At 45.3% G+C, this 22,804-nt stretch overlaps 1 protein-coding gene and 2 long non-coding RNA genes across 5 annotated transcripts in view; 1 reads left to right on the plus strand and 2 right to left on the minus strand.

Moving 5' to 3' along the window:
• The window catches only part of LOC140621703 (uncharacterized), a 37,056-nt gene extending 34,376 nt beyond the window's left edge, over positions 1-2,680 (minus strand). Inside the window, exon 1 of the long non-coding RNA XR_012021473.1 lies at positions 2,586-2,680. This is a non-coding gene — a long non-coding RNA (uncharacterized lncRNA). The remainder of the gene's footprint in view (positions 1-2,585) is intronic.
• DSCAM (DS cell adhesion molecule) overlaps positions 1-22,804 on the minus strand; it is a 732,791-nt gene that overhangs the window by 694,913 nt on the left and 15,074 nt on the right. The gene's annotated exons all lie outside the window — the stretch shown is intronic.
• LOC140621699 (uncharacterized) lies at positions 2,762-13,112 on the plus strand. Its single transcript, XR_012021468.1, has 3 exons — positions 2,762-2,885; positions 5,718-5,847; positions 12,244-13,112. It is a non-coding gene; the product is annotated as an uncharacterized lncRNA (long non-coding RNA).

Raw genomic sequence — 22,804 nt, forward strand, 5'->3', positions numbered from 1 at the left:
CTCCTAATGAGCTGTAATCACCTCCTAAATGGCCTTCCAGAATCCATTCTTGCATCTTACAAATCTATCCTCTACTCTGCTACTTCATTATCTTCCTGTAATACCTGGTCACAATACTCCCTTGCTTAAATGCTTGAGAGCATTTGACTGACACTTAACCTTTGACATGAGCCAACCATCTCTTTACAGTTTGGCCACTGTCCTTGCCTCCATTCCAATCTGTGTCTCTCTCCCTCTTGGGAAGATCCCTTTCTGTTTGTTCATCCTCTTCTCCTCCTCACCTGGTCCTCTGACCGGTACTGACTACATCAATGAGCTGCCCATGCCATCTGGCTTTTGGTGGACTCAGGGTGGCAGAAGCCTTCACAGGAGATCAGAGGTGAGTAGGAGAGTGGAGTCACTTATTAACTCCCTGATGAGTCTCCTTATCTTGTTGCACCCATCAACCAAAGGTCACACATCCTGTAAAAGTAGTCCTCTCCTTCCAGGTTTTAGAAACCAGTCCATCATGCTCTGACCCCACCAGGCATACAGACAGTGACAAGATGGCCATCACAGGACCTGAGCCACTGCAACACCCTTTGTGCTTTCCTGACACCCAGCCTACACCCTCATAAATGGTTCCTTTATTAGACATTCCTGGTGCTTTCCCCTCTTTGAGCGCCATCATTTTCCTGTAGGAATCTTGTCTGGTATACCTTCATAGTCTGCTCTCCAACCCTGATGACCTTTCCTCAGATCCACCAGCATGCCATGTTTTATATCCCTGGAGGCCATGTCACAACCAAGGCTGGGCTTTCTGCCCTGCCTGATCCACAGGGTAAATTAAGTCCCCCACTACATGCTCCCAATGTGTGGTCTACTTTGGTGCTGATGTCATCTGAAATGCTGCCAAAGTAGCTCTTTAGCATTATGCCCACAAGGTCAGGGACCATTTGGGTAGCACCCAATTCCCTCAGCACCTGGTGCCCTGTAGGAACTCAATAAATAGTGTTGCCCAACAATATCATCTCTCCAAGTTTACAGTCTCCTGGTGAATATCTGATACTATTTAAAGTTCCATTCTAGCTCTTGTATAATATATGTAGCAATGCTACACAAATAGCTTTGGGTAGCCTGAGGTAAAGTGACATTGTTTACTTCTAAATCCTAGAGGTATTCAAAATTCATCCTTCATTTTGGACTCAGTCATGAGGTCCAAAAAACTTATGAAAGCTCAATATGTACAGACACATTTAAGGGCTGGATCCCATTTGTTTCATCATCCTATGAAATTAGTTTTGCATAGCAGACTCCAGGTAATATACAATGAAATGCAACATAAATATATGATGAGTGGTTCACTATTATTGAACTCGGTTGCTGGCTGACCACCGGTGCCCCTTGGCTTCATGTCCACTGAGCTGAGGGGCTTTGGCTGTTGTTATCTGTAGCGGATGCTGTAACCTGCTGCAGATTCCCACTTCCAGTTTTGGGTACTCAGCCCCTACTTCCCAGGCATGTTGCCTGCTGACAGCTCACAGCAGAGTCCTTTCAGGGAATTGACCTCAACCAGAAGAAGACATCACTTATCTGATGATTGGTCAAAGGCAGTGCAGGAGCCTAACCCAATCCCGGACAACGCTGAGGGTCATGTCAGCTATAGGGTTACTGACGGGATCAGCTCAGGCTTCTCTTTTGCCCAATATTTGTGGCTTAATTTCCTCACAGGTGTGGCTCCTGAGAGCATTTCCCCAAAATTTACTGCATGGAGATCTTCCCATGATCTGTCTCCCTGGATCTGACCTAAAACATAAACACTCCCTACTAAAATATTGAAGCAATGGAGGCTTCATCCTTATTGTCCTTTAATTACCAAGCCTCAGGGAGACCAGCAGGCCCAAAAATGCCCACTAAAGCTGATCTTTGACCTGGGGATCATAGCAGGCCTGCCCTTTATACAAGAACCCTTATAATATTAGAGTTGAAAAAGACTTTGGGGGTCCCATATTCACCAGTTGTTCAGTGTGGGTTGGAATCAAGCCCAGAGCACGTGCCAGCCACAGATGGCTGGCCCTCTGACTTGTATAGTGGTATTACCCATCTAAACCATCAAATTCACCCTCCTCAAGCTTTGTCTAGCCTCTTTCATCCCAGAGACTGCTCTACACCCCCTCCACCGACCATTCCCCATGCCACCTGACCATCCCTGAACAATCTCTGATGTTTCTTTTCTCACTGGATGAGAGCCCTGCCCCACCCTAACAGTCAGTTTGCATCCACTAGCTCAGGTTATTTGGGATCCATACCAAAATGCTCAGGGTGTCCCAGGACAACACAATCGCTATCACAGCAGAGGCAAGAGGAAGCATTTGCCACCCTATCCGAGGGCAGGACCAGCAGCCCATAATTCTAGACAAGGGTCAATGTTGGTATGGGTTCTCCAGAGGCAGATCCTAATTCAAGAGTTCAAGCGCAACATATCTACTGTCTCTGTCCCCCAGGGAGGGTACATTGTCAAGTCTTCAGTCTGACTGCACCTGGAGCTTCATCCTTCAGGAAAGCTCTGAGAAAATAGTACAAAACATACACCCCATAATTCTTACTTGTGGTTGGAGAGAGTCAGGTTATTTATAGACCCACTGCCATGGACTGAATATTTGTGCTGCCTCTCCCCCCAACTCATATGTTGAAATCCTAGACCCTATTGTGATGGTATTAGGAGGTAGGGACTTTGGGAGGTGATTAGGTCATAAAGGTAGGACTCTCATGAATGGGATGAGTGCCCTAATACAAGAGACCCCCAGAGAGCTGTCTCTCCCTCTTTTTCTGCCATGTGAGAACCTGACCATCCTGATCTTAGACTTCCAACCTCCAGAACTGTGAGAAATACCTTCTTCCTGTTGGTAAGTCACTATGTGAATACTTCTTTGTTATAGAAACCTGAACTAAGGCCTACCACCAATCATTGGTTGTTGGTTAAGAGCTGCTATGAGGGTGTTCATTCTCTGAAACTTCCAGCCTGCCCTATATGGACAGACCAACCTTGTGGGCAAGGTGCCTTGGGCAGTAGCAGGCAGATGCTGACAGTTGGAAATCTTCAGACAACACTGACGCAGTAAGATCTGGATACCTAGGTGGTTGTCAGTCCAGCATCTGCTAGGGCCGGTAGCATGTTAGATGACCAGCACACTCCATATCCTCTCCACTGTCTCCCCACTCCTGCCATGATATAGACTGATTAAGTCTGCCACCCTGCTGTGGTTGTTGAAGTGGATTATGGATTTCAACAACAAGATGGATGATGATGGATTTCAACAACAAGAAAGAATAAGCCAGAATGTAGGGCAAGTAGTATTGGTGGTACTTTCTACATCTGACCACCTACACCTGGGGACTTCTACATTGCTCAACTTTCTCCACACTTTCCTTTAAAAAAAGCAACAGGAAACAATGAGCAAATGGTTTGAGTGGACATTTCACCTAAAATGTACACACAAACAGCCAGTAAGCATATGAAAAGATGCTTCATGTTATGCCTTTAGGGAAATGTAAAATAACACCACCATGAGATACCACTTCGCACCCAGGAAAATCGCACAATAAAAAAAGATAAACAAAACCAGAGCTGACAAAGAGGTGGAGAAGCTTGAACCCTCACACGGTGCTGGTGGGAATGTAGAGTGGTGCACCCGTTTAGGAAAAAACAGCTTGGTAGTTTCTTAAAAAGTTCAACAGAAGTTTACCACATGACCCAGATATCCCGCTCCCAGTATACACCCGAGAGAAACGAAGACATATGTCCACACAAAAGCTGCCACATGAATTTTCATAGCACCACATTCTTCATAGTAGCCAAAAAGCACAAGCAACCCAAATGTCCATCAACTGGAGAATGGATAAACAAAATGTGGTCCATCCATATGATAGAATATTATTTGGCGATAAAAAGGAACAAAGCACTGATAACATGGCCAACAACATGGATGAATCTCAAAAACATGATGGTAAGTGAAAGACGCCAGTCAGCAGACTGTAGATTACACGATTCCACTGAGACAAAATGTGCAGAAAAAGCCAGTCTATACATAAGATGGAGTAGAGATTGTTGCCTGACGCTAGGGGTAAGGGTGGGAATGGCAAATGCCTGCAAATAGGCATGAAATGTATTTTCGGGTGATGCAGGAATATTTTGGGGTGATTCTAAAATTAGATTGTGGTGCTATCTATACAACCCTGTAAACTTACTAAAAGTCAGTGAATCATACACCAAAAACAAGCACATCATACGCCATGTAAGTTATACCTCAGTAAAAATGTTAAAAATATAAAAATAAAATTAAGAAGTAGGTAAGTAGTAAATAAACTGAGCCTGTGATCACCCAGCACAGACCCCACCCCACCTCGGCCTAAGAGTTGGTATGTGTCTGTATCCCCAGTGAGATTTTAGGCTGTCAACTGCCATTTCATCTTTGTTATATTCAGAGCAGAGTTCCTTGCCTATAGCTATCATTCAACAATTATTTGTTCAACTGAACCCTAGTAGAGGGGAGAAAGAGGTTTTTTCTTCTGGACATAAGAATAATGCTTTTTTAAAAAAAGGTTTCAGAAACCCTTTCCCCAAATGACCCTTGTAAGTGACTCGCTCTGTGGAGGAAAAGTGCAATGATGTGGGTGTGAGAAGATGACATTTAGCTAAAGACCCAGCAAATCAGTCTTTCGGGGGGGGGGGGGGGACAAACAACCATCAGCAGTGAATATGGTGTTGTGTCCTGATTTCAGGCCAGCTGACAGTGGCGCTCCAGAAGGGGCAGCCATCCGGCCGCTGCTGCACAATGCCAGGGGCTGCTGGCTCCTCTGCTGAAACCATCAGATTACAGCCCATGTGGCTGAACTTGTGGACAGGAAACACAGCTGAAGCTGTTTTGCATTTTTGTCTAAAGCTTGCTGTGCATGTCCTTGCAGACAACAGTGATGCATGGGAGCCTCTATCCGGGTGAAATCTGTCACTGGACCCCCCACACACACACACACACCCGCACCCCCTGCAGAAGCTCTGCACCCTGGAAACTGCACATGGCAGGGATGGTGCAAAAATATTCTGAAGGGAGTTCTCCCCAGGGGAATGTAAGTTGTTGGTTTTCTCTGCAAAGGGACTTATATCAAAAGAGGATTAAAATAAAATAAAATAAAATAAAATAAAATGTTTATATTTATATATTAAAAGAGACAGAGACTTATATCAAGAGAGGATTAAAATAAAATAAAATAAAATGTTTATATTTATATATTAAAAGAGAGAGAGGACTCATTTGTGAACTCTCTGTGGCCAGGAGGCCCAGCCTACTCCTGATGGGGAATTTCTGAGCCAGGGATGTAGGTGGGTGGGTACAGTGTCCAGGCTGTGGGGTCTGAGACCTGGGCTCGGGTCCCAGCCCCCTCAGTTACTAGCTGCCCACCTGTAGCCTGCCTGGACCTGTTTTCCCCCTCATGCACAAGGTCATTACTGGTTTGCAAGGAGCATACCATGACACAATGATGGCATCATGTGGGAAACACTCAGCTAGGTGCTGGGAGCCCCCACAGAAAAGCAAGTCATTACATTAAATGAATGAGACACTGGTGCAGCCAGTCATCAAAGGTGTGTCCTTGGTTGGGGTTTCAAACGACCTTTCCAGGGTGTGTCTGCCAGAGAGGAGAGAGTCTGATTCATCCTCTTTGCATGCTTGAACACGCAGACTCAGAAAGGAAGAAAAAGAGCCTCGTATGATATTGGAACTCAGACTGACTTTTTGAGGTAATTGTGTTTTAGCCAGAACCCCAGCATCAGTATCGGCGGCTCTGTGTTTTAGAGAACCATCACTTCGAGTGAGTATGTCTTCTTCAAACTTTGACCCTCCAAGAATAAATCCTGACTTCACTTGGCCAAGTGTTTGATATCTTCCAAATGCTCAATACTGCTCATTGAATTTTAATTAACTTAATTATTCCCATAAGTTCACCAACATGAATCATAAAGAGGAAACTGTATTATAAAAAGATTATTTCACCCAAAAGATAGACTTAAAACAAGGATAGGTTCTTTCCACCAGGCACTAGAAAAGGAGCCCTGGGACTACAGAACCAGTGGCCCAGGCTCAAGAAGCAGATAAAGAAAATCTTCAGACAGGGGATGAATCCAACACTCCAGGAGAAACAGGGTAAAACACTGTGAGCCTGGAGACCAGTTCTGGGTCACTTTTTGGGTCTGGCCTTACTTTCTCATTTTGAGAAATCCACCCTTGAGATATCTGTAGCTCCTGCTTAACCTCCCTTAGGGTTGAGCCAAGCAGAGTAGATTTTTCGAAGACTCATGTGGGATCTCACATAGGACAGGTACCTGGATCATCACAAGTCCAGCTTGGTTTTGGTTCTGGTCTTTCTCACTTCTACCCCCTTTGGATTGAGATTCACAATCACTATGTTCTCCGTCTGAGGCACTGGTGCTCCAGTGTAAAGATAATATTCTTTCTCTATCCTCTAACCTCCTGGTATTAGGGTGCAGAGGGATGGCTTATAAGGACAGGTACAAATTTAGATGGGGAAAACAACCAAGGAGGGGCAGAACCAGAGTAATATAACAAATAGATGGTAGCCAGAAATCCCTAGAATTTGACCCACAAACTCCTCACCCTAAACAGCCTTTTGTAATAAGAAACCAACCTTTTTACTTGCACTGTAGTGTCTCAGGGCAAACACCATCATTCCCAGGTAATCTTCTCGTACCCAAGTCGTCAGCTCAGAAGCCCATGTACTACACCTGGAACTGTCCCCTAACACCCAGACAACCATCCCTACCACCACGGCGCTCAAAGACAATCACTCCTGGAGCCCCCAAGACCCCTAACTTCCCTCCCATGTCCTATGCTCTCTTTATAGATACACCTGAACCATCTTTACCCACATCTTATGGCTATTTGTGGGTGGGGGTCAGAGAGAGGAAACAGTATTTGGCTGGGACTATTGATGACTTGCTTTAGAAATGACTCTGAATTCAAGGGGACATGTCTTGACAACTGAGCATACAGGTCTGAGAGTCAGAGGAAAGCAGGAAATAGTAAGTTGTGTGCATGCATTTCATCATCCACGAAAGAGAGGAGAGGATGAAGACAGAGGGGTAGAGTGGGGTGGAGGGTCTAATGCCAAAAGACCAGGCATGAGCTGGCAAAGATGACTGGAGAGATAAGAGAAAGCAAGACAGTGAAGGAGTTTGGGAGCCAAGGAAGAGGTTGTCCCAGTGAGGAAGGGGGACTTGCCCATTTTGAAAAGGACTGTGAAGACTGCATGTGAACCAGCATCCGAATCTGGCAAGGTGGAAGTCCCTGCTGACCTGGGAGCAGTCTTCATGGAGGGAAAGGGCTGCATGGAGCTGACAGATGGGATGTTGAGTGAGTACAACATGGGAGCAGTGAGTGTAGACGTGTTTAGAGAAATTCCACTTCTAGTACACCAAGAGGGCAGTAGCAAGTGGAGTAAACAACAAAGAGCAAATTTGCATGAAAATGCAGCCAAATATACACTAAAGAGTATAAGAAGTATGGTTTCCATTCCACAAGAGGCTAAGGGATGAGCTGATTGAATATGAAGCCACGTTGCTTTGACAAAAAGACCACGGTTGGCAAAAGAATGGAAGCCGATGAGACCAAACATATGGTTATTAATCTGAAATATGAAGCAGGCCTGATTCACTAGCTCTTTTGGTCACTTGCGATTTTTCAGTGGTCACATAGACACAGCTGAAATTCAGTGCTCCAGCCCAGCGACCACAGAATACCCAAGAGGAAGCGGAAAGCAGAGGCACTAATAAGCATATGTGATCAGAATGCAACTGAAACATTCTGAAAAACAGCTTTTCTTGTGCCCCAAACAAGGGGCTGGGTGTGCCAACTGCACAGTTTTCCTGCACATGGAGAGCCACAGAACCATGACGCCTCTCCAGCTGCATCCATGGCCAGGTGCACCTCTCAGAGCCCCTTTAGAAAACGTGTTCAGTGTTCAACCTGAAGCTACCATGCTTGAAGCTTTATCCATGTTATCGCTGAAATCTTAAGAATGATCCGTGTGGGAGCCCCGCCTCCTAGCGTAGTAGAAAAAGGATCAAAGTTAAAAGTGCTGGAATCTCCCGTGAAAAGACTCGCTGTGAAAAGAAATACTGCTTTTGCTCAGTTACATCTAAGAGCTATTTTAAAAGCTCACACAAAGATGTGCACTGATGAGCAAGGGCACTGTTTATCTCTACTGTGTTGGTGCTGAAGGCTTAGCAGCAACACTGACAAACAGCCCACTGACGTCAGGAGATTTTAGTTAGTTTTAGGGTAGAGGGAGAAAAGGATATAATGGAAGAACAAGATGAAATGTTGACTGGAGACTGATTGACTTGGAGCCACAGCCTTGCTGTCAAACAGGCAGACATAAAAATACTAGGACCATGCACAAGAAGCAACTAGGCCACCCAGTGAACAGGAGGTAGACCAGATAACTGAAACGCCCAGGTGCTTCATACATTGACCTTCAGCCATATAATGGCATAACGAAGCACTGTGAGGGCCTATTTATCTCGTATTTTTAGGAGAATACACCAATGGCAATATTTAAAAACACGATTGCAATTTACAAGTTTAAAATAAGCACATGTTAAAAACCAGCACTTGAGAAGAGCCACATATCAAATCCTCAAAACATGAACCAACCTGTCCCTGCAGGAAAAGCTCAAATGCTACCCCAGTGTGAGGGGACAGGAGGTTAGAGCTGAATGGAGGAAAGAGGCCAATGGTCACCAATTTCGACCTTCCTACTGCTGCCATGTTATTTCTAGTTGCCAAGACAAAAGAAGTCCACATCTTAAAAAGCAATCTCCATCTGAACCGTTTGTAGACCGTGAGGGGCCCATCGCTTGGTGCTTGGTGACTTCCTCGGGACAAACAGGAATGCACAGATTACCACAAGATAAAGCTCTCCCCTCCACACTTTGACAAACAAAGCTCACTGATTTCAGCCCGCAGCTCCACTCCTGAAGCCCACAACCCGGGATGACACAGATAAGGCCTCCAAGGCAGGCCACTGCCTCGCTGAGACTCAAGAATGTATTCAGTGAATATGAGCAAATGGAGGTCCCTTTATCTCCCAGGATAATGCTGGCACCAACCTCTGCTGGAAAAATTAAAAGACAACATTTTCCAACACTAATCAATTCTCTTCCACTTAATGAGCACCAATGTCTTCCAGGGCAGCTGCGATGGTGTCTGCTTCACAGATGAGAAAGTAGTAATAAGAGCAGCGTGACAGACGCCAGGATAACATCTTTTTTTCAGGGTATTTTCACATGCATTATGACCATTTGGTTTGAGGCTCACAATGACTTCGTGCAGTACACGCGAAAGGCAGGATGAGCCACAACTTCCGGAGGGGGTTAATAACACTGGTCCTGAGTTGGGAGATCTGGGTTCAACCTGACCTTGAGCAACTTTCTCAGCCTTCCTGAGATTCAGTTTGCTCGCCGTAAAGAGCAGAGAGCTAGGAAAGAAAGGGCTGCCAGTGAGAAGTAAACGTGAGCGTCCTAGTGCAGTGCCTGGCATTGAGCAAGTGCTCGGCAGACGGTCGCTGTCAATACTATATCTGTCATTGGTGTTATTGCCACAGATGAGGAAACTTGCTGAGGTCCCACTAGATCCCAGAGACAAAGACTCAACCAGAAACAGAAGAAGCCCAAAGTTAGAGACACAACCATGGCTCCTACACCCGGTCTAGCACCTCTTCTGATCTACCATGGAAACAACTTAAAAAAAAGAGTCTTATTAAAGGGTGGGAGCTTGTGTTACATGTGTATTTAAATAAAGAGAAGTCAAAGTCCCATAGAAAGAGAAGTATGGGTTGAAGCTTGGGCAAAGGCTAAAAAAACATGGTAGTGGTTTGTGCTTAGCTCTGTCCCCTGACTGTGTCAGGATGAAGTCAAGATTCTGCAGTGCTGGAAGCCTTCCAGCCTCCCTAGTGGAAAGGGGGGCTGATGACCTGCATCAAGAGGTGAGTGACAGGAGAAAACACGGTCGCCCTCTGCATCAGAGACCGTCAGCACCTCCACAGAAACCAAAGTCCCAGGGGGCCACATTTTACAATTTTTTTAAAAGATTTTATTTATTCACTCATGAGAGACACAGAGAGGCAGAGACACAGGCAGAGGGAGAAGCTCCCTGCAGGGAGCCCGATGTGGGACTCGATCCCAGGGCCCCAGGATCATGCCCAGAGCCGAAGGCAGATGCTCAACCACTGAGCCACCCGGGTGCCCCACATTTTACAATTTTTAAAGCAACATAAGAGGGTTGCCTTCAAAACAAACCTATTTTCTTGAGAATATACACCTTGACTCTCCGGAATATGGACCCCTACTTGTATTATTTTTCTGATATTCAAATAACATTGCAGAGAGCTTGAATGCACTAAAATTATCGCCGGATACAACTAGAACGCTTCCCGGAGAAGAAAACTCAGAACCCAAATCTGCACACACTTCCCAGCTCTGCTCTCTCTCTCTCTCTCTCTCTCTCTCTCTCTCAGTGCGTCTGTGACATCGGATGCTCAGCATCGGAGGCGCACTCCACAGCCTGTAAGTCATGCCCTTTGCCTACGCAATAGGTGAGGCTTGAAATCTCACACGGCCAAGGAACGGGTTCCCCTTATTTAAAGATATGCAGTAAATTAGATTTTTTTCACGGTGCCAACAATTAGGAATACATACTTCCCGTTTCTAAGCAATTTGAGGTTTAATTAGGATTCTCTAAGCCCCATTTGTCTTAACAATGTGACAGCTCCCTTCCCCTTGCACACCCACCCTCTCCCTTCTTTTACAATTCTTCCCGTTTGTAGCATTTTACTCTGTAGAAATGCGAGGAGGGAAAAGGGAAGCAAGCATAAGTGCAAATGAGAGCACTTGTTTCCTCTCTGAACACACCACTTTCAAGGCACCTTTGATAAAAGGTTATTTTCCCCTGACTGACAATTATCTCTAAGCTAATTATTAAAGTGTCTTATTAAAATGGGCATGTTTGAGGGGCTTCCATGGGAGGCATCGATGAAACCCCCTGGAAGGAGAATATGACATCACAGGAATAATGTGAAGGAGAGCGCCCTGTTTGTCCATTTAAATTAGTTTCATCATCCATAACAAGTGTTTAAAAAGCAGAAAAGCAAGGGCGATGCATAATGCATTGTGTCATGATGCATAATAATTAGGCCTGCTCCCAGCCACCCCAGCTCCCAATACTTAAAAATCTCTCTGAGTAAGCATTTTGTTATAAAGGCTTTGACAAAAATGCCGTTTAGGGACTTTCAAATTTACAGGGAGGCAATTTGTCATCATTTATAGGAAAAGGAAGAAGGTAAGAAGAGTATAATGCCACACACCTCATCACTTCACAAACCTCCTGGTGACGAAAGCTCCCCAGGCCTCAAATTGGAAGAGGCAACAGCCAGCCGGTCCCCGCAGGCTCGCAGGCTCATGGACCTCCCCAGGCCACGCGTGGTTCTTCTGCTAACAAAACGACAGAGCCACAGCAGGCGTTTCCTCCGGGCTCACACAGGAGCAGAATGATTTGCTCTTGGAAGAGCCAAAGTCAACTCAAAGTTTAGAGATCCCTGACATCCTATCTGCTTTTCCAGTTCTCCACAAAGATGGACTGAGGATGGAACAGCATCGAAAACATCCTTTATTCTAAAACTTCGCTTTTAGAAGATATGATAATCCCTAAAAGAACGCCAAATTCATGTAACAACTCAACTTCCTTGGAAACAAGAGATGGATGCACAAAAAAAGAAAACAGATGTTTTGGGGTTTTGTGTTTCTTTGGAATGAGACATTGTTCCTTTAAAATGACCGATTATTTCATAAGAAAGAGCTTCTTCTGGATTTAAAATAAAACTTGGATCTGAAGTGCACCTGTGATATTTTCCCACTGAAGTAGGAAAAGAAACCAGAATGTGGGATCTGATACACTGCACGCGGCATATTTTTGCTTCCACCCATTCGCTCGACACTGAGCACCTTAATGTGCGGGGGATTCTTTTCCACGGCCCAGGGTTACTTGTCCACAAAGCCTGAGTGAGAAACACAGAACAGTAAGCCTCCCGGTTATTTTCAGACTACTGAGAAAGAGTTAATGTAAATGATTTAATGAGCAAATAATTAATGAAGTCCAAAACTCAACTCAAGTAACCAGAAAATTTCTCTTTCAGCTAATTTAATGTCTTCCCAGAACTGAACGCAGATCTCCTTGAGCCACAGCGCTGTGCGGGGCCTCACCCAGAGATGGACACCTTGCGTCCCCATGTTAATTCCTCCCACACAACGGGGGGAGTGTCCCTGTCACTAGAACATTTTTCTGGACTTTGACAAAAGACATTCAGTCCTGGAGGAAAAATGCAGGGACCAAACCACGTACCGGCTGTGGATGTTTCCAACCATAACCATATTTAGCATTAGGCCACGAATTTAGGAACACAGGGCTGACGCCATGTAACTACTAATCCTGACAAACTTCTGGTATAGAGAAACCATCTCAGCCGACCAAGGAGAGCATCATGAGCCAAGCTGTTAGGAGACATCAGGCGCACATATTGATCCACCCTGGCCTCTGTGTGACTTTCCAGTTTCTTCTAATATCTGTCCCCTTCATGCATTCAGCATGATGAAAATTATCTGCAAATGGGAGGCAGCTCAGTCGGGGGAGTCCTAGCTCTGTCCAAATCATAATGTGTCTTATGAAAGAAGTCTGCTACATTTGGTCCCCTCCCCTCTGGCCTCTCAAACAGAAGTTGGAAAGCTGGCTGCCAGGGTCCCTTCCACCTCCCATTGTCCATGGCTCTAAGGACTTTGAGGTGTTACGCCTCAAAAAGTAGGGTGCCGGGGCACCTGGGTGGCTCAGTTGGTTAAGCATCTGCTTTCAGCTCGGGTCATGATCACAGGGTCCTGGGATCAAGTCCCGTATCAGGCTCCCTGCTCAGTAAGGAGTCTGCTTCTCTCTCTCCCTCTTGCCCCACCCCCACTTGCACTCTCATTCTCTCTCTCTCTCTCTCTCTCTCAAATGAATAAATAAAATCATTTTTTAAAAAAAAGGAGGGTGTTGCTGTCAGGAACGTGATGAAGTGGGAAGGTGAAGATCTGTGGGGGAAGACCCTATACATTGAGACATATATGAATGAAGGCTTTCTGCAGGTGAGAAGCAAGGTAAAAAGACCACCTGGGTAAAAGGTGAGAGCCACATGTGTATATTGAGGAAAAAAACAAAACAAAACATTACCTTAAAGTTGAAGTCCACAGGCACGAAAAAGATCATGGAAAGACAGACAAGAGGGAGGGTCTTCGGATGAGGAGCCCAGCTTAACATGAGGGACCTCACGGGTTTGGTGTGCAAATTAATATTCATTCCCTCATGAAAGCAGTCACTTCTCTAAAGCCTAATAACAAGCCATAATCTATGCCTTTCACGTAGTGAATGGCTTTAAACTCCACCATCCATAATCAGGGAAGTACCTTGACCCCAGCGTGGCACACACATTTACTTTCTCAAAACATCTCTGTATTTTGATTTTGCCAAGCGGTCATTGTTTTTACTCTTCCCACCCTAGAAGTCACGATGTTGTCAATGTCATCCTGCAACCTCCCTCCAGGGCTTGCCCCTCACCCAGGATCCCCACTTTTCACGCCCAGCTCCCTGTCCCCTTCAAGGCTCCCCAAGCTCTGCCGCTCCTGTGTGTCACTTGTGGGATGTCCTTCCAAGGACACCATTCAATGAGTCACTGAAGTAGAAATTTAGAGAATAGAATCACTCTTTCTGGACTTTGACCTTTGACAAAAGACACTCAGTCCTGGAGGAAAAAATACCTATTCCTCCTTGTAAAAAATGTAAGTCTGTCTTTAGGAAGGGCATCTAAATACAGGAAAAATATAGCAAACGAGCTGGACACTCAGACATGCTGATGGGGAAGGTAGGGGACACCATGAACAAAAGGAGAGCCAGAGATGTAAAATATAAATCCAATTTATGTCTGAAAGCTGAAGGAGAAGGTCTCCAATAAGACTAAATTTGACTAGGTTATAATTTGGATGAATAATTAAAGATCAATTTTTTTCCCCCTAACACTCCTCAAGCAGGGTGTTAGAGACCCTCTTCTGGGCAAATCCTCTCAGCACAGACTTTGCCTTTACTCGTTCTGTCTACTGTGTAAACCCTCTGTGTGTACAGACATCAAGAGAAGATATTTTAGGTAATTACGGGATCATAAAACATGGCTGATGTTAGCATACAGAGAGGTCATAAATTTTACCTTTTGTAAAGCTCTTCATTTGTAAGTGACGGGGGATTCACTACATCTTCTTATTTTATTTTATTTTATTTCCTCCATTCATCTTCTCCTGCCTTAAACTAAAACCCTTTCCTTTCCATGTTGTAAAAACTTGGTGCCAATTCTGGGGATTTTTGAAAGAGCTGCAGTCATTGCTACCTTCATACCATGGCTGTTTGCCACAAGTCTGGGTCCAGTGCATGTGCTTCTGACCCTCTCTAAGTGCCTTGAATTTTGCTTCTCAGCCTGCTGCAAAACCATGGATCAGTCTCCTGATTTATAATGCTCAGCCCTGTTTTCAAGCTTATAAGCTGCACATACACACGCTCATGCATACACTTGTGTTCACAAATACACAAATGTACACACACACCATTGCCGCTAATGCTCAGCCCATTCTCAAATTGCTGTTCCAGCCCTGATCCAAACCCCGTAGGATTCTGCTGAAGCTGTTCTTTCATGAAGCCTTCCCTGACTTCACCTTGCAAAGCTTGCTTCCTCATCTTTTTTCTTAAGTTTACTGTCTTATCTGAACCATCAGCAAATCATTTTTCAACGTAACTAAATTAGATAACCCAGTTGATCTTATCAGTTTATACTTTAGTTTTAAAAAGATCTTCTTTCAAAAACCAAAAATAAATAAATAAAATAAAATAAGATCTTGTTTCCTTGTACTTACATTATGTCATGATTTCCCAATGAAATGGCCAATTCTTTAAGGACAGAAATCTCTACTGTTCTTCTCTTATTCCATATTCCCAATGGGCATAAAATATGTACAGTAAATATTTTATGGTTAATTAAGAAATCCTCTCCTAAGAAAACCCATTGGTGAGTTTATGTTGGTTCCATGATCAGCCATTAGTAACACTGTGCTACCAATGATCGGTCCCTTGAGATCATCACAATTTATCACAATCTGTATCATGAATCAAATACACGTATGATTTTCGGTTTTGAAAACTTGAGTTTTTCAATTTTCGGCTTTGAAAACACAACTCTTTTTCAGTAACTACAAAAGCAAAGGAGTTTCTGATAAATGCATTGTAAGAAATAATGCTTACTCTGAGGACACATAGTGTGTGAGTGAGTGTGAATACGTGTAGAAGGCAAGGAGAGAAAGGAAAGAGGAAAGAAGTTGACGAAAGAGATAAATCATAAAAGACACTCTGTAAGTCTCACAACAAGAAATGAGACCACGAATGCAAATTATGAACTTAGCCGCAAATTATTTTGAGGTTGAAGCTATACTAAGTTGAATTCTGCTGGATCTAAATTTGAGTTAAGAATGGAGAGATTTGGGATGCCTGGGTGGCTCAGTAACTGAGCATCTGCCTTTGGCTCAGGTCGTGATCCTGGAGACCTGGGATCGAGTCCCACATTGGGCTCCCCGCAGGGAGCCTGCTTCTCCCTCTGCCTCATGAATAAATAAATAAAATCTTTTAAAAATAAAAAAAAACGGAGAGATTTCGGGAAACTCACAATATGGAATAAAGTTTTTAACCTCACAATTTTTTAACCATACCATAGATTTCTGTGGAGCACAGTTTACAAATCAGAGAAAATGGATGTTTGGGTGCCGACATCACAAACTGGTGCCTCTTAAGGTTCATCTAGTTACAGTCCATGACAGAAATTCTAAATCTTCATGCCTCTGCTTGACCCTTCATCTTCTGGTGTCTACAGAACCCAAACAGGTTCACATGAAAAGAAACCAAAATGTTGCTCAATTACTGACAAATAATAGATGGTGGTTGCCACCATGGAACTGTAATCCAAACTCAGTCAATATTAAACTTTTGGATGCTTTAATTTCAAGAGAAATAGGAAAACTAAAAGAAATGAAGATTGCTGGTTTCCCATTGGTTCGAATGCATTAGTTCATCACTCAGACTGTGCTCCTGACCTGTACAATCTGCTGTCCAGTTTCCAGCCCCTCTCACATTATGCTGGGATAACCAAATCATGGAATGGCTCTCACCGAGCATTGCAAAACCCCGTCAGTGGCATACAGTGTTCAGGTGGGCTGATTCCATATAGTCTCAAAAAAAAAAAAATTCAAGAGGAGGAGTCTGGGCAGTAATGCCTGTACAAGGCTGCAAACCTATCCATTTATTCACATCTTTAGTTTACCAGCAACTCTACATAGTGAGATGGTCCACGGGGATCATCTAGACCCCACTTCACCAGGAGTCAGGCTTAGATTCTCACCATTACTTTCCTCTTGGTCAGCACCCAGCCACCCACCACCATCCCAATGCAGGCTCTCCCCTTCCTGCACAGCAACCTAGCACCGCTTGGCCACCCTTCCACCAATGTCCTCAGCTCTGCTTTGCTCTGCACCCCAGGCAAGATACAGCACCGATCACTCATATGACCTAGACTATGATCCTAACACAAAAACCTTAGATACAAATTGAATTTGAATTCGAATTCGAATTCCCCGTATTCTGCTCCCTGTCCCATGTTAGATGTATCTCCCCCTCTGACACTGCATAGTCCCCCTCTGACGTTGCACAGAAGCTGAATGGAGCTACTGCCTCCCCCTCCACATCTGGGACTTCCCTGCTTTTTCCCTCTGCTCCCACCATCGCTTTAGTGTGCCTCTTATCCAGTGAAAATCTGCACGTACTTAAAAGCCAAGTCTTAAAACCACCTTCTCCTTGAAGCACTTTTTAAACGGTCTAATCAGAAGTTGCTTCTGCCTCCACAAACACTGCAGAACCTTCCCTGTGTGTCCAACATGGTGATCATTACCGCCGGCAGCACCTTCTACAGTCGTGAGTCTGTCCTCTCGTCCCTGGGACTTTGCCATGATCTACAGAAGACCTACAAAAATGGTCTTCTTTCTCACACTGTCCTCAGTCTGGTGACCAAAATTGTTTTAATTAAGGTATTTTTTACTGTTATGCCTCTGAGAATGGGTCAGATTGAAAATTGCAGGGCATGATGCTTGCTGACCTTCCTATCAATATGCATGTCCCCATCTTCCATAAGAAGCTTCTGGTATGCAGAGAGATATTATCACTCCATGGGGAAAAGAGATAATAGAATTAAAGACAGCAATGACATCAAGCCCCTAAGAGTTATATCCCTGGAAAGAGCATTCATTGACTTAATCATTCAATCAGTAAATACTTATGGGCACCTGCAGTGTTTAGTAACCCTCCTGGGGCCAAAGACACAGAGATGGGCACAGAAGACAAGGTCCCTACTTTCCCGGTGGGAAGAGACAGATACCAGACAAACCGCCACATTATTCCAGGCACCTATAACTGCTCTGAAGAAACACAGAGTGCATGCAGCAAAGAGGAACAGAGTTATCAAGAACATGATTAAGGGAGATCTCTCTTAGGAGATCGTATCAGGGCAGAGAACTGAATGAAAAAGCAGACAGTGGAGAGATCCAGGATAGAGCATCCCAGGAAGAAAAAGGAGTGGGTGGAAAGTTGAGTCACCGAGCGTGCCCAAGTTCAGCACATTGGAGGAACATCCAGAAGTCTAGCGTGGCTGAAGAGGAGGCAGCGTGGTGTGGACAACCTGAGCCAGATCCTGGAGGGCCCTCAGGTTATGGTAAGGAATGTCGGGCTTATTTTAGGGCTGATGGGAGACATTCCTACCAGCTTTAAGCAGACGGGTGATATGGTCAGATTTACAACTTAAGCAGGTCCCTGTGGCCACTGTATGGAAACCCAACTGGGAGGTGAGAGTGTCCACAGACAGACTAGTTGGCCAGTTATTGCAGAGCCTGCTAAGAGATAATAGCGTCAAGTGACATGGAAGTGGGAGAAATGGTCATGTTCTGAAAGTAGAGTCACTAGACCTGCTGATGGTTTGCATGAGTCAGGAAGGAAGGAGGAAGTCAGTGATTCCAAGGCTCTGTCCTGAGCAGTGAATGAGCAGGGGACCTGGGACAGGAGCAGATGGTGAGAAAAATCCAGGAGCTCTGTGTTGGGTCAAAATCTGAGATGCCCACAGGATTTCTAAGGGGAGATGTTGAGTAGGCAGTGGGTTGGAAGGTCTGAGTGGAAACCCAGAGGGAAGCCGTGGACAGAGATCTAAATGTGGACATCACCGGCATACAGATATTTCACGCCGCAGCCTAAGTTAAATCACAGAAAGGAAAGATGGGGAGGTGAGGGGAGCCCTGGAGTACTGCAATCCTTCATATTTGACTAGAGAGGAGACCAGCAAAGACAATAGGAAGGAGAAATCAGAGAGGCAGTAGACAAACCCAAAGAAGGTGATACCCATAATCCCGGGGCAAGTGGTTCAAGACGGAAAGTGACCTGTTGCATCAAAAGCTGCTGAGGATCTTACAAGATGAAGACGGGAAACATGGTGGTCATTGGTGACCCTGACAAAACACTGACAGTGGAGCTGGGCAGCAGACACAGATGGGAATGTGTCTGAGAGACTGAGACACATGGGGTTGTAAGGGGTATGTAGACAGCCTTCAGCGTGCACAGGCCAACAGCTCATCTCTCATCTGCAGTGAGGGGAAGACGAACACGGAGGGGCATGGTCCAGAAGAGTGGATCCATGGCCTCCGTTCTTGGCCACTGGGGTTCAAGTGCTTCAGGGACCATGGGGCTCGTGTGCAGGTGCCAGGCATGTCCTGCAGGCCTCACGCGGATCAGTAGTGCTGATGTCGAAACCCAAATCCTCAGCTCCACTGTGCAAGAAGTATTGCCACGTGCAACTCTGCTGGGTAGGTTTATTTTAAACCATGTCAGAGAAAGGAGGCAGGTGAGGGTGGTGCTGGGAGGAACAGGCTCAGCTGGTAGTGTGTTCTGCGTATCAGTGTGTTGTGTTACTGTGTTCTGCGTGTCAGTGTCCTCCACGTTAGCATGTTCGACATTTCAGTGTGTTCTGCATGTTTAGTGTGTTTAAGATGTTAGCCTTTTACCAGCTGGTATGGTCTAGTCTACCTGTTAGTGTATTTACACATTAGTGTGTTCTGAAAGTTAGCAGGCTCTGCACACTAGTGCATTCCACATGTTAACATCTTACATGCTCATATGTTCCACGTGGTAGTGCATTCTACATGCCAGTGTGTTGATGGGAGAGATAATGTCGTGTGGTATGTCACCCGGAAGACAGGGAAACCAGGACATGTCTGCGAGTGGGAACACAGACATGAGGCCAAAGCCCCTGAGTGGATGGAAAGCAGTGAAATTCTGGGTATGGATGGAGGCCTCAGCCTTTGAGGGGATCAAGGCAGTTGCTTCCACTGTCAGGGGCAGAAGGCAGTGTACATGGGTGTTGGGGCACAGGACCTGAAATGAATGTTGAGTGTTAAGCTCTGCCTCCACACCTGGTAAAATCGGAAGAGCTGGGCCACCTGTCCTCCTCTGCTCCCACAGACAGACCCCCAGCCAATAAGTATCCTTGTCAGGGGACAGGGCACAGCCCCTGCTCACCCCCGAGCAGCAGGTGTCAGCTCCCTGCCAGCCAGTGTGCCCGCAGAGTCATTCCAACAAGCCAACCATGTCCTCCATGTGAACCAGGGTGCACTCACCCTCCACACTGCAAAGTCTCCTCTGTGGCCCACTCTGTTCCCTGGTACCACCGCCACCTTGCACCATGCAGATATCTTCATCCCATGGGCCTTGAGCACACATGGCTAAAAACTGGCTGTGGACCTCATGTACTCAGGTGCCTAGTCATCCCTCTAACTGAATCTCTCCTTCACTAATGAGCTGAAGGGAAACCATCACACCAGGCACAAACATGATGCCATGATAAACTGAGGTGAGGAGGAGGGAGTATTCCAAGTAGTTAACTGGCTTCATCTAGGTTCTTGGTAAAAGAATTGAGATCATCAACTGCAAGTAGAAAAGGAAGGAGAGTTTGAGGTTTGTGGAAGAAGAAGAAGGTGGAAAATTGTCTTCCCACAGAAACAGGAAGTGACAGGCAGTCAAATGAGGCCGAGGGCAGATCTAAGGGCCCACCGGAGGATGCGGCCGTAACCGAAGACCTGTCAGAAAATGGCAGTGTGTTCTGGAATTCAGGGTAGGCCTGAACCTCCAAGTGAAAGGGATCAGAAGAAGAGGTGTTAGAGAGAAAACATCAAGGCCAACTGTCAGGTGATGCACCAGATAAGGCTTTGGGCACCATCTGCTGAAATCTGCAGGGTTTAATTTTTTTCCATACACCATGGGAATAGATATGGAAAGATAAGGGACACATGCTACAGGGCTGGGACGTGTTGGTGACTGGTCCTTGACAGCATGGGACAGGCACTGTGTGCTTGGTGCTACTTCACCAACTGAGCATCCTAACTTGGCAAAGAGCTGAGATCCTAGAAATGTTGCGATTGAAACAAACCCCGAAAGTCCCATACGGTACCCACGTTGCCACATTCTTCCAGCATCTTCCTCCAAGAAAACTTAAGAAAGCGATGCTTGCTCTCTGGCCCATCCCAACTCTCTGGCATAAGCCATATTTCCACCTCCCCAGATACGTATCGCCACTTCAACTGGGATGTGTGCTCAGGAGCCAGCCCAGATATCCAGAACTCATTCACAGACAAGTATAGGCAGATAGTCAACGTAGGCATTCTGGAACTAGACTGCCCGGGTTCAAAACTTGCCTTCACCACTAGCTTGATATGTGACTTTCAGAAAGCCTCTTCACTTTTACAAGTTTTACAACACTTTTATGACCTTGATTCCCCCCAAGGATAATATGAGTAAATATCTCAAAGACTTGACTGAAGATTCAATGAGATGATACAATCAAGCACTTAGCATAGCCCATGGTCAGTGGCCCATGGTCAGTGTTCTGTAAATATTAGCAATTATTATAAATAGGTTTGGTCAGCACGCCACACCACAGTGACTCTACGGGCATACTTATACCACAAACTTCAGGTTGCTTGGCCCATACAGAGGACGCCCAATATCTCAATATCTTCTCACCTCTCTGTGGTCCGGTCTTCTGTGAGACCAGTACTCAAGGTGTGAGAAGTGGCTGAGTGGATAGAAATAAAGGCAGACCTTGAGACAGGAGTCCACCTGGGGGATCCAGGCCTTGACTCCATGAGCACCTCCTATTGATGAACTCCAAGTGGTGGGTGTAGTGCCAAGAGGCCACCCAGGCAATAAACAGCTACAGCTAAGTGAAGTATGGGCCATTCAATCTCTGAGCACCGACAAGGTTGGGCTATTGTCATCACATCAGAGCATTGGTGTTTCCTATGTTCCATGGAAGGCAAATATATCCTGTGTGAGAAACTGGTTCAAACGTTACACAAGCATCGAATAACAAGAATGTGGCCCTGGCATGGCAGGTGTACGCACATGCATTATCCTTACTTCCCATGAACCTGAACGTCTAGGTAGTATTTGCTCCACTCTTCAGAATACATGTCTCATGGACAAGCTGGTAAAATAATTCAGCTGTGCTGGTAAGATTCAGACTTGTGTGCCCAGAACTAATTTGTGTCTTTCTTCCTAACAGCCCGGTTGATGCTAAGTTCACACTTGATTACCAGTCTTCATAACCCACTTCACAAACTGGTTTTATTCTAACATTTTGACCTGAGAGAACGGACGGTCTATCGAGAACAAACATAATATATTTAAAAAGATACACGATTTAAACTGGGGGGCTGGGGAAGGTCCCACCACGTAACATGAACAGAATATAAATGTCACTCTTAAGCACACTGACAATAGAGCATGATGCCATGAAACAGCTCCACCACCGAAGTGGATAAAAGTTAATTAACCTGTCCCTTACTTGCCTAACTTAGCGCAAGTGCATAAAACCACGGCTGACAAGGAAAAGTAAATGAATTTTACCCATTTATACACTCATTCTTCAGAGATCATATTTCACTTTCTCAAAACAAATTTTTATTGCTCAACTTTTAAAGCAAGATTAATGTCATCATTTTCAAAGTTTAGGGAAAAAAAGTCAAAGGAGTAAAGATGGCTTTGTTTGGAGGATCTCGGGGATGCTCACAATGCAGGATAACGGGGACCTCAAATCAACAGGCCCTAACTGACCACAGCCCACATCCAACATCTGCAAACCCTGGGCTCTTTTTTTTTTTTTAAAACATTTTTTTTAAATTTATTTATGATAGTCATACAGAGAGAGAGAGAGAGAGGCAGAGACACAACAGGCAGAGGGAGAAGCAGGCTCCATGCACCGGGAGCCTGATGTGGGATTCGATCCCGGGTCTCCAGGATCGCGCCCTGGGCCAAAGGCAGGCGCCAAACCGCTGCGCCACCCAGGGATCCCCAAACCCTGGGCTCTTATTGTGCAAAACTGACACTGGGAGTACTTTCTCACTGGGCTGTGTGAAGATGCGTGGAGGCCGTAGACCCCACCTTATGGTGGTAATGGTGGTATTTTTTTAAAAGATTTTATTTATTTATTAATGAGAGACTCAGAGAGAGAGGCAGAGACGCAGGCAGAGGGAGAAGCAGGCTCCCTGCAG

Source organism: Canis lupus, chromosome 30, assembly GCF_048164855.1.
Source record: "Canis lupus baileyi chromosome 30, mCanLup2.hap1, whole genome shotgun sequence".
Lineage (NCBI taxonomy): Eukaryota > Metazoa > Chordata > Mammalia > Carnivora > Canidae > Canis > Canis lupus.